The following is a 12,496-nucleotide window of genomic DNA, read 5'->3' on the forward strand; positions in this document are numbered from 1 at the left end:
GAGCAAGTAGGACATCTGGGTCTAGTCCTTTAGTATGTTCTGCTGACAGTGGGAATAAAAATGAGAAATAGGTTGTTGTTTCCTGCCTAAATCAGGATGAGAAGTTATCCCTTCATTCAGACAGTGTAATCAAATCTGAGTGGATTTGTGTGCTATATAAAGTTTGTACATTGTATATGGAGCTTCCTTTTTACTTGGCTTCTCTCCATTGGTTTTCTAATCTGTACATAATGGTATTGGCACTCAGGGCCTTTTTAAAATCCTCAATCAACTCACAACTAATCTGCATTTTATTCTCTTAGGGAGACTTCTCTGACCTTCAGTTTCTTCATTTGGAAAAGGAAAGATTTGGATTATATATTCTTATGAGATTCAGAGGATTTAGAGCTAGAAATTTAATGAGCTAGATTAGTCCCCAGATTATAAATGAGCAACCTGAGGATTAGTTTCCTTCATGTAAAATGAAAGGGCTAGACTAGAAGTCTTTATATGTTTCATGAGATTTAGAATTAGAAGGAACCTTAAAAACCATTTTGTTCAACCATCTCTATTTAAAGGTGAATAAATGATTCCCAGAATGGAAGTGACTTTTTTATGGTCACAAGAACTCAGGTCATACGAATGTAAATGTTGTGCTAATGTACCCCATCTCCTAACTCCATGTGTGTTTGCTACTTTTCTTCTTTGCCTAGATTCTCTCTTGTCATCTTCACTCCTTATCTTCCCTAGTTTCCTCCAAGACTTAGTTAAAATGCTTCCTTTTTTTCAAAAAGCATTTTTCCAGTCCTCCTTAATATTTGGAATTTCTCTGAGATATTTCTAAATTATTTTTAATATGTTTGACTTACACATAGTGTTGGCATGTTGTTAAAATGATTAGATTGTGAACACTTTGAGGTCAGGATGTTGGGTTTTTGTCCTTGTTCTTGTTCTCCTCTTCCTTCTTCTCATTTTTTCCTCCTCCTCCTCCTCCTCCCATTCCTCCTTCTCCTTTGTTTCTACCATGTAAAAATTGGATTTTGAGTCAAAGAACATGGATAAGTTTACTTAATCTTTCTTCTGTAAAGTAATACAGTTGACCTAGATGACCTTTAAGGTCTCTTTCAACTTAGATTCCATGATCTTATGATACTAAGTGTCAGATAGTATGGTGGGTATTGGAGATACAAAAATGAGACCAAAATGAAACATTCATTGCCATCAAGGAATTTACGTTCCATTGAAGAGATACAACATAAACATATGAATTTGGGAGGTAGAGGTGAGAAAGAAAAAACTGGAAATTTCAATGAACAGACAGTTGATCTTGAAGTCAGGGAGATTTGGGTTCAAGTCCTACCTCGAAGCTATAGAAGGAGTGCTAGAGCACTGGATGGATATAGTCAAGAATTCAAATGAAATCAGGCCACACACATTTATTAACTGTGACTATAGACAGATCCTTTTACCTCTTTTTTCAACTGTAAAATGGAGAGAATAGATATCACTTATTTCCCAGGGTTGATATGAGGATGAAATTAGTTAATATTTATAAAGTATTTAGCATAGAGCCTAGCACATAGTAGGCATTTAATAAATATTTGTTCCCTTTCTTTTCCTCCTTACATTCCAGCCATCCTTGTGACAGGGAATGAAGACATTTCACAGGGAAATAGAAGATATTTCATAGGGAGGAAGAAAAAGGGTGAGACTATAAGCTGTCTCTCCTTTTAAAGTCTATTAAGTAAGTGACTCTTCCTGGCACAGTGGCCAATAAAGGAAGTACTTCATCATCTTAAAGTGCAAAGTCTTTCAGGACTGAGCCAGAGCCCACATGGCCCATTGGAAGTGACCCAGGGTCGTACAGATCAGAATTACATTCTTCAGGAATCTGTGATTTCGTCAGTTGGGGTATTGTCTGCATAATTTTTCTATGAGTTAATCAATGGTTCTTGAGAATTTCTGTATCCAAAAATTTCATTGTCTTGTGATGAGCTTCCCTGAACTTAATGAGGCTAATTCTCATTTAATAGGCATTCCATTGTGGGGCCCTTTCCAGATTTGTGTGATCTGTCAGAGCTTGTGTTACTATAGCATAGTCCTAGAGAAACCAGTCACCTCCATGCTACAAAGGGAGACTGAGGAAAAGTTGGATAAAAGGGGTGTAAATATAAAGTGCATCATAGAGTTGTTAAGGAAGGCATTCTGCGATCCTTAATCTGCTATACAAATCACAGTTATTATAAACGCTCAGCAAATAAACTATTGTTGTTATTAGAATCTGAAGAGAGACTAGACCTTGGATTCACTGATAAAAGCAACTCTTAGGTTAGAAAACTACCTCTGCCAATGTAGACAGTTTCTCCAAATTATAGTTTTAGAAAGTTACATATTGAGTGATTTTCCCAGGATTATATACCAATATGTGGCAAAAGTAAGACTTGGAACCTAATTTTTGGCATTGTGATCTCCTTTCTAGCTACTTTGCCATCCTGCCTCTAAGTACTATGAATATAATTGCTAATAATTATTATTTCACTTTGGTATCCACAAAGTAGAGAATAGGACCTTCATATAGTACATGCTTACTAACAGCTGAATGAATGACATCAAATTTAATTGAATCTAAAGAAATGAGTTTTCTGCCTCTAGGCTGGCAGGGGTTCTGTTGCAGGGAGAGGGTTATTGCTCTGGAGGTTGTGTGAATGTGGGGGAGGAGAGAGAATGCAATGTGATTGTCAGGAGATATCAGAGGGATCAGTGCAGTCTTCCTGGAAACTAGGGAATAGACTTCAGCCTGAAAGCCATAGGCATGAGTCAGTTTAGTTCTGGTCAAAGGGGTCTGGTTATTGGGTTGGAGTTTTTATTCCCTTTTGGCAAGAAGAGAAGCACTCAGAGGATTAAAGTAATTGAGCTGGAATGTAGAGCATCTTTCTCAGAGAGGTCTTTCTTATTAATGAGGGCTAGAGATAGCCAGGTCTGTGGGGAACTCCTGGGAGGCCAAGGGTAAACATGTGGAAATGGGGCAATTCCCTCTCCCAGTACCCCTTACCTCAAAGGTCCTTAGAATCACGATAGAGAATTTTAAAGAGACATTCGATCATCTGATCTAGTCCAAAACTCTTTGCCATTCAAGAAACTGAGACCCAGAGGGTGGAAGTAATTTGCCCAGGGTCTCATAGAAAGTTCATCGCACAGTTAAGACTGGAACCTGGATTTCTTGACTCTCAGGCTAGATTTGTTTCCTAATTACTGACATTCTGGGCTGTCTGCCATCCCTACATGACTGAGCCAAACAGTTATTATTGTTGTTGTTGTTCGTCCTTCATTTTCAAAGAGGACCAATGATATCAAAGATGATGTCTTGACTTGCATGTAAATTACATTTAGGTGAAGCAGAATTGCACAAAATCTTCAGTCTTATTCTCTCTTCCAGAGTCATAAAAGGCCAGTGGTGATGGCCTGGGATTCAGTGGATAACCATGGCGTCTTTGATGTCTGACCAAGTTCTAAGTTCTTCACAGTGCTTGTTTCAGCCACTTTTCCAACTGTTGGAACAAATTGTTCTCATCTGCCTATTATACTGGGAGAAGTCTTCATATGCTTAGGGGGTAGACATTCTCTTGCCAACCGTGAGACAGACAATAAAGGAGTGTTTGAGGAGATTCTCTTACTTTGCTATGGGTTTGTCATGTGTTCAGTAACTGAGCAGCAGGGGACAGGGAATAATTTTTCTTAAGTGAGGAATATCTTTAAGAGATTTTTCAACATGCTTTAACTAAGCCCTTTATTTGTGTAAGGTTTTATGATACGCCCTATGGAGAAATAGAGAGGGATAAGACAAAGACCGTCTCTCTCCAAGGAGCTCACACTTAGTGAGAGGATAAGACGGGGTAAAGCTGATGAAAATATATAGTAAAAATATAAACAAAATGACAAATTTGGATGTCAGACAGATTGCTATTCTCTGGGATGATCAGGTATGACTTTGGGAAAGAACTAATAGAATCTTAGAGACTGGTTAGGATTTCATCAGCAGATTTAATCTGGATAACAGTTCCCAAGAAATTCTCTTTCCTTTCAACTCATTTAATTCCTGTTGGATTTCCTTGTTAGTGAATTGACCATCACTGACAGTGTCTAAGTAGATCCCTGAATGCCCACTTGACAAATATGCTGAATGGATTTCTGTGTTGGGAGTAAATTTGGATTAGATGGTTTTAGGAGTTCTTTTCCATTTTGAGATTCTTTGATTCATTTGTTTTAAAAAATTAAAAATGCTTAAAAGCAAACAACAAATGTGCAATTATTGTTAGGATAAACAAATTTCTTTTACTAAACATGATCATTGGGTAAGTGAATCAAATTAAATGGAATGCATTTTTATGTTCTTTAAGTTAACCAATGTCTTTAAACAATAAAAATATTGCTCAAATTTCCATTTTCTCTTCAAAATTTTTTTCTTTCTAAAAACACTTTTGTTTTACCCCATAAGTTCAAGAATTTGGAAAATAATATAATTCCAGATCAAGACTATGCTGTACAGTATACTCCTAGTTGGAATTTCCATACCCTAAGGCCTTGGTCATTAGGTTAAATTTCTTCCAAATTTATTCATGTGGAACCTGTCTCTCATTTTCTGGCTCTTGTCCTCTTACCTATCCATTGATTTCTATAGATCATCCATGTGAAATCTGAACTCTTGTTCACCAGGATCTAAATATCACAGTATCATAAGAGTTAGTTCTAAAAAGTAACTTCGAGACGATGGGGTTCAATCCCTTTCTTTTTAATCACCAGAGAAGTGAAGGCTAAAAAGAAGAAATGTACCTCAGCTTATAAATTGCAGAATTAGAATTCAAACACACATTGTCTGTCTTTAAATTTAGTTGCTTTATTTATTGTTTCATACTTCCTCTTATTTAATATGTGGTTGCTTAATTTCCTCCAAACAGAAGAAATATCTATAAGAGGCAATATGTTTTTTTCTGGCAGCATTGGGGATACAAAATACATAAAAAGTTAATAATGCTAGTTAGAAATCTCATTATATTGGAATATCAAAACTGGACCAGATTAGTGTTAGTAGAAAGAGAACTGAATTTAGATTCAGGGGACTTGGGTTGTAATTTCAGCTACCTGTGGGCAGTTAGGTGGCAGAATGGATAGAGTACTGGACTGGAATTAGGAAGATTCATTGTCATGAGTTCAAATCTGACTTCAGACCCTTACTAGTTGTGTGACCCTGGATGAGTCATTTAACTCTATTGATCTTAGTTTATCTTGGAGAAGGAAATGGCAAACCATTCCAGTATCTTTGTTAAGAAACCCCAAGAGGGATCACAGATTGTTGGACAAGATTGAAATGATTCAACAACAACAAAAATAGTACTTCTGTGAACTTGGAGAAAGCTCTTAATATCTCTAGACCTTAGTTCCTTCTCCATAAAGTGAAAGGGGTTAAACTAGATGAATTCTAAAGTCCTCCCAACTCCAGATTTATAAACCTTAGGAACACAGAACCATAAAATATCAGAACAGAAAGGATCTTAAATCATAGAATTAAAAGGCAAGAGATGTTACAAACAGGAGTATAATGTATTAGTTCAGATTGTCTAATGATAATTGTTTATTTTTTATTGTAAGCATTTATAGAAATAGGCATTTCTACAAGCCATACTTTGATTTATTGCATTGTTGATTTAGACTTAATAAACTCATGAAGAAAATGCTAATAATGCAGATTAAACTTAAAAGTGTGTTGTGAGTACATTTTTTCTTTCTCTTGGAGATCTGGTTGTTAAACATATACTAACACACTCTGTCTCAAATATTACTTAGTCCAAAGCCCACAAGTTTTCACATTAGGATCCTGTAGCCCAGAGAGAAGAGACCCCTTGTTCTAAGTCATATAGAACATAATTGGCAGAGAAAGGTATGATAACTCATTGCCAAAAGGGCAGAAAGGTCAACAAAATGTTCCCAAGTGAGAAAGACATCATTGTCTGCCAAGATTAGAGTGCTTTATAAAAGAGGAGGAATTTGAACTTAACTATTATCAAAAGACTTGAAGCATATGTGGTCTCTTCAAGGTGAACACACATAAAAACTGTCTTGGTTAGTGGAACTACTTCCATTTGCAATATCTCATGCTGTTCTGTGGAAAAGCATGTTGTATCTGGAGTTAAATGATCTGAGTTCAAATCTTGGCTGTTTCTTCCTACTTGAATGACCTTGGGCAAAGCCTCTTAATTTTTATAGGCTTCAGTTTTATTATCAGTAAAATGAGGAGTAGGAGTTAATGGACTCTAAGATTCTTTTTAGTTCTCAGTCTTGATGATTTAGAATCTTATGTTTAAGTTTGGCAGAAGAAAGACCTTCATCTCTGCTATCTAATCTGGTAACTAATAGATGGACACATTAAAGCTAGGGAAATTAGCATATTATTAGTAACTTATTTCTCCCTTCTTAAAGAAAGCATGTGTTGAATGTTATAAAATTATAGAAAATGTATTACAAATATAGATAAATGATGCTCATGTTCCAATTTACAATTTCAACCTTTTAAAACCTTTTGAGCCAGGTTCTCCCCCTTTCTATCAATGAGATTCTGGAGTTCAACTAGACTTCCCACAGTGGTCAGTGCCACCAGCCACAAGGTGGCCACCCTACTCCATAATGCCAATTAACATTTTCTGATGCCTTCTCTGATCCATGTCTTTACTTATTCACCTTTTCATTGACTTCCTCCCTGTAGGTGAAAACTCCCAGATCCACCAATTCTCTCAAAATGGAAGATTTAATGATTTAAATCTTTCAACTTGTACCCTTCTTCAGCCTCCAGTTCATACCCACTTTTACTCTGAATTCCTCAGTGAAAATTCTTATTTTCAGCTCCTTCCCTAGGCTAGTCCCACATCTCTCTTTTTTTTTTTTTATCTCTCACCATAGACAGAGTCTTTTAAAATACATTAAATTTATGTGAATGTTGCTATATAAATTGTGGAATTAAGAGATTAAACAGAGTTAGTCCTTGTCTTGTAGATTCTCATATATGACAGATTCCTCTGAATTAGGCAAATGAAGCTCTGCCACTAGCTGGCTGTATATCCTTTGAAAAGACTCTTTCCCTCTCTACAATTTAAGTTTTCATTTTGAAAAATTAAGAGGTTTGACTGCAAATCCCATCTAGCTCTTACATTCCAATATTTTCCCTTCTAAGTATAAATAATACTGTGATACCTTAGAAATTCAAGAAAGTTGAATGACTTTAGTTTTATTTTAAGAAGGAAAAAATAATATCCTTAACATATATCCAACTGAAATTCAATGCTAACTCACTAACACTCTTATGGTCTGACAATAGTAAATAGCTATAAGAAAGCTGAATAATGGAACTAAATTACTCCTGAGTCTCTAAAATACAGTTTTTATATGTCTTAAAATATTCATAAAATATTTTTATTTTATATAGTTAAAATATTTGAGTTGTATTATATTTCATCAATTTCTGTGTTATGAACCCTAGAAGTCTAGTATTAAAAGGGTTAATATCAAAAAAGTGTCCTTCCTTTTTCTACCTTTCTGTAATTATAACAAATGTAGGCCACATTTTTAAGCTACTTTAAGATTTGCAGTTGTCTTCCTCACAATAACTCAAAGAGGTGGATGTTGTAAATATCAGTCCCATTTTATAGATGAAGGAACTGAAAATTCATTGGATGAAGTGACTTGCTCATGGCTATCAAGTATTCTCTAGTTCTGGCATTCTATGTTCTATAAATTAATTTAGGATAATTCAGATAAAAATAAAAATTAAATACTGAATAGTTCTGACCTGAGGTGAAGTTGATTTTTAGTCTGATGAGTGAGAAACTTGTGGGAATGTAATGTTTGTATAGTGTGATTAGAGTAATTTATCACATCCCACATTTTAGGAATTACTCTGGAAATAATTTATCCTGTTTCTCTCAGAAAAATTTACTATATACCCTAATCATTTCTCTAAACATCACTAGCTCAGCAGCATCCCAGCTGATTATTGATATTCTGAGTTTAATTAGAGAGAAGGATTTTACACTATTTTACACTGTTACCACAAAAATGTCCAAGTTTGCTTATAATATGCACTTAATAAATACTTGATTGATGATACAAATATTAATAGCATCCTTTAAAATTATTGATGCTTTTTTTTTGGTTACATGACCTGAACATTATCTCTTCTCTCTTTTATCTAACAAATACCTTTAAAACAGGGATTTTAAAAAAAGTGTGTGTGGGAAAGCAGTTTAATAAAATCAACCACCATTTCACCATTTCAATTGTTGTATTCAAGAGTCTTATTGCCATGTTGGAGTAATTTTTCCTTTTTCATAGGATTCATAGGATTAAAATATTCATATCAGAATGGTTCTTTCTTTTTTCTCAAGGAGATCAGTATCTGATTCACCATCTTTCTTTCCTTCCCAATTCTTGCCCTTGCCTTATACTAGGGGGCTTTAATATGCATTTTGATGCTTCGTCATTATTTCATTCTGTCTCAGCCATGCATGGAAATGGTCACACTATGGGTCTTATCTTTACCCACAAGCATTTTACTTCCTTAAAGAATAAATAAAATTGAGCCAGCTAGGTGGTGCAGTGAGTACCATCCCTGAAGTCAGGAGAACCTGAGTTCAAATCTGGTCTCAGGCACTTAGCACTTCTTAACTTTGTGATCCTGGGCAAGTAACTTAACCCCAATTGTCTCAGAAAAAAAAAAAGAATAAATAAAATCAAACCTTGACTCTCCCCACAAAAGACCAAACCCCAAACAAAACCCCACCCTCTAATATTTTTCTTTCTGATAGAAATATATTATCATAAATATCTCCCTGTTTCATCTTTCTTAAATCCATTCTTAAACACATTGTGACCCCCTCTCCAATAATTCCACCCCTCAATCTTTTTAATCCATTATCGCTTCTGCTTTTTTCTTTATCCAAATTTCAATTCTACACTGTCATTAACTCTCACCTCCATTACTAAATCTCAGCTCTAGATTATTCCTTTCATTTATCTACTTCCCTTCTTCCTGTTCATATGCACTTGAACAGAAATGGAAGCACAGACTGAGTACACTACAGATTCATGCCATCCAACTTCAAATGGCTCCTCTCAGTTTTTCTGGGAGCAATTCCTTTATTGCTACCTAATTTTATTCTCTCCCAGAATTTGTTTCAAATTGTATCTCCTCTCCAAAATTTCCTGTAGGTTTTTTCTTAGATCTCTTGATCCTTATCTCTTGAATTATTGAGGAAATTGAGACCATTTAATCTAAGTTCCATATTCTGCTCTTGTCTCCATCTCAAATCCTCTTGATATCATCCCATAATTGCTTCTCCTTTTCTCAAGTCTCTGACAATGAGATGGTGTTTTTTCTTGTGAAAAACAATCTCCCTCCAGTTCCTCTTGATCTCATTCTCTCCTACCTCCTCCAGAAGATTGTATTGGCATCTCTCTATCTATGTGTTTCTTCCCTGCTTCATTCAAATATGCACAAGTCTCCCCATCTTAAAAGAAACAAAAGAAACACTTCAGTAGATCTTCCCAACCTCTCAAAGTACCATCCTAGATATTTCCTCACTCTTAGCCAAACTTCTATAAAAAGTATGTATAGTCATTGACTCTTTGCTTCTATGCCTTGCAGTTTAGCTCTCATCTTTTTCACTTAACTTACTTGCTATCTCTAAAGTTATCAACAAATTATTTCTTACTCAATAAGCATTTACTAAACAGATACTATGTTCCAAGCATTGTGCTAAGAACCAGCAATAGAAGAAAAGTAAAAAAAAATATATATATGATCTTTGCTTTCAAGTGCTAAAAATCAAATGGAAGAAAATCTGTGAACATTTTGTAAATAAGTTTATACTACATATGTTGGAGGTGATGACAGAGGGAAGATTTTAGCCTTAAGGAAAATTAGGAAAAGCTTCTTGCATAAGGTGAGATTTTAGCTGGCACTTGAAGGAAACCAGGGAATCCAGGAGGCAAAGATGAAGAGGAAGCATCCTTGGCAGGGAGGACATCCAGTGAAAATACATGGAGTTGGGAGATGGAGTGTTTTGTGTGAGGGAATAGCAGGGAGATCTGTGTTTTTGAATTGTAGAATATAGAAGTAGAGGAGGGGCAAATTATAAGGACACTGGCAAGGTATGAATAGACTAGATTATAAAGAGCTTTGAAAACCAAACAGGATTTTTTTCTTTTTGGAGATAATAGCCACTGGAGTTTTTTGGGTAGGATGGAGTGAGTGTAACATGGTGAGATCTGTACTTCAAGATCACTTTGATGGTTCAATGGGAAAATGGATTGAGGTAAGGAGAAACTTTAGATAGGGAGATCAACTCCTACCACCAAATTACAGAACTTCAACATATAAACTGCAACTGTCTCAAATACCTTAACTTCTTACTTCCTTGATTTATGCATTTCCTCTAACTTACTACATCTACAGACATAAAAATCATCGTTATCTTTGACCTTGTCATTAAATTTTCTAATCTGAAATTCCTTTATCTGTTCATGATCCATTGTCATTCTATTTCCCCTTATACTTTATGATTCTTTGTGATGACCACTTTATTTTAAAATCAGCCAGAGTCAGGAAGTCAGGATAAGGGAAAATCCTTCATCCTTATTCTTTGCAGAGGTGAAGGAGAATGGCAATATGAAGTGAGAGCAATTACCACACAAATCCGGCCAGCAGTGCCTCTGACTCTCACACTCCACCCACCAAATCTTCTAAGCAATGTTGCAATGTCCTATAAAACACATCAAACTTGCACAAAGAGTGGGCGGGGCCATTCTTTCTCCAAGCATATATTAATAGAGTATTGTCCAATTGCTAATTAGCCTCAAGTGCTTGGGACCTCAGTGGACTCAAGAGCTTCAGCCCATTACAATTCTTAATTCTTTTTTTGTCCTCACTGTGACTTTCAATCCCTCTGATCTTTCCTGTATTGTCACTCCTTCACTGATTACACTTTCCTCCTTTTCTCATTTTGATTATTTGGTGACCCTGTTGGACTCTACACTCTTCTCTATTCTAGTCCTTTGCCTCTTTATCCTATCACCTATATTTTCCTGCCAAGTCCTAACTTTGGATTACGATATCTATCTGCTACCTTTATGCTTGTTCAGGTATTGCTGTTTGAAACCAGAGAAAATCATGAAACCAAATTCACAAAATCTACTAGAAATTTATGTTATATAATCTTAATTGGAACCATATTGCTACAAGACAATCCTTCACATCTTTCTAATTAATTCGCTATTTCTCACCATAGCACCTTTCAAAAATATTTTTATTTCCCCTCAAACCTGTCATGGTTCTCTCCTTTTCCACCCTCACCACTGAGAAACTTGCCTTATATTTCACTAATAAAAATTAAAACCATTCATGGAAACTTTTTTCTTTTTCCTTTTTCTTCATCTCATATAATCCAGATGTCTCCCTCGAAGTCCCCTCCTTCACCCTTGTCTTATATGAAGAGTTGACCTTTCTTTCCAGGGCGAACCTTTCTTCTATGTGAACATATGATCTTCACATGTCCCATCTTTTCCAGGAAACTATCCCTTCTTCACAGTCTTTCTGTTTCACTAATCTTCCATCTTTTCTTGTTTACTATCTGCTTTCTTTCTTCTTGCAAGTATACTCACGTCCCTCTCATCCTAAAAAAACCAAAAAACCAAAACCCAAACCAAAATCTACACACACACACACATACACACACACACACACACACACACACACACACAAAAAAACCCTCACTGGATCTGTTTGTCCCTGCTACATATTGTTGAGAACCATGTATAACACAGTGATGAATTTTTTGAGTTTTATCTCACAAGGTAAAGATGAATGATTGACTTCATAAAAAGCACTGATCTAAAAACATTATATAGAGTTAAGAATCAAACAGGAAGAGAAATTTTGAGAAGCAGTTGTAGGTTCTGTATCTGTGTTTCTGGGAGCTGTGCTTTTCTATGAGAAGAGGCTTGTACTGTTATATCATGATTATTTTTGTTCTGTTCTTCTATTGAATAAATGTAGGAGGAATGTATTCTGGATGAACTCCCAAAATGTTGCCTGGGTGTGATATGATACCTGTGCTTTTGGTATATGGCTGGCTTACTTAAATTCATGCTATCAAGTCTAAGATTTCTGTAATGGGGTCACCATTATGCAGCTACAGCTGCCTATTCTCTCAAGGTCTCAGAGGCCTGGTGGGATTGTGACTTCCGAGCCCATAATAGAGTGCTTTCAATTTAACAAAAATTAGTCATCATGACATTTTAAATTAATAAACATTTACTTATAAGCTCAATATTTACTCAGCAGAAGGACACATCTGAAAAAGCGAGAATAACACTATACCTATAATACTCATAATGGGTCCAACTGGGTCCAATAAAGCATGTACTTAAAGAAACCCTGCAAAGAAGCAGTTGTGTAGGGAAATCTTTTTCC

The sequence above is a fragment of the Sarcophilus harrisii genome, chromosome 2 (genome assembly GCF_902635505.1).
Source record: "Sarcophilus harrisii chromosome 2, mSarHar1.11, whole genome shotgun sequence".
In the NCBI taxonomy this organism is placed as follows: domain Eukaryota; kingdom Metazoa; phylum Chordata; class Mammalia; order Dasyuromorphia; family Dasyuridae; genus Sarcophilus; species Sarcophilus harrisii.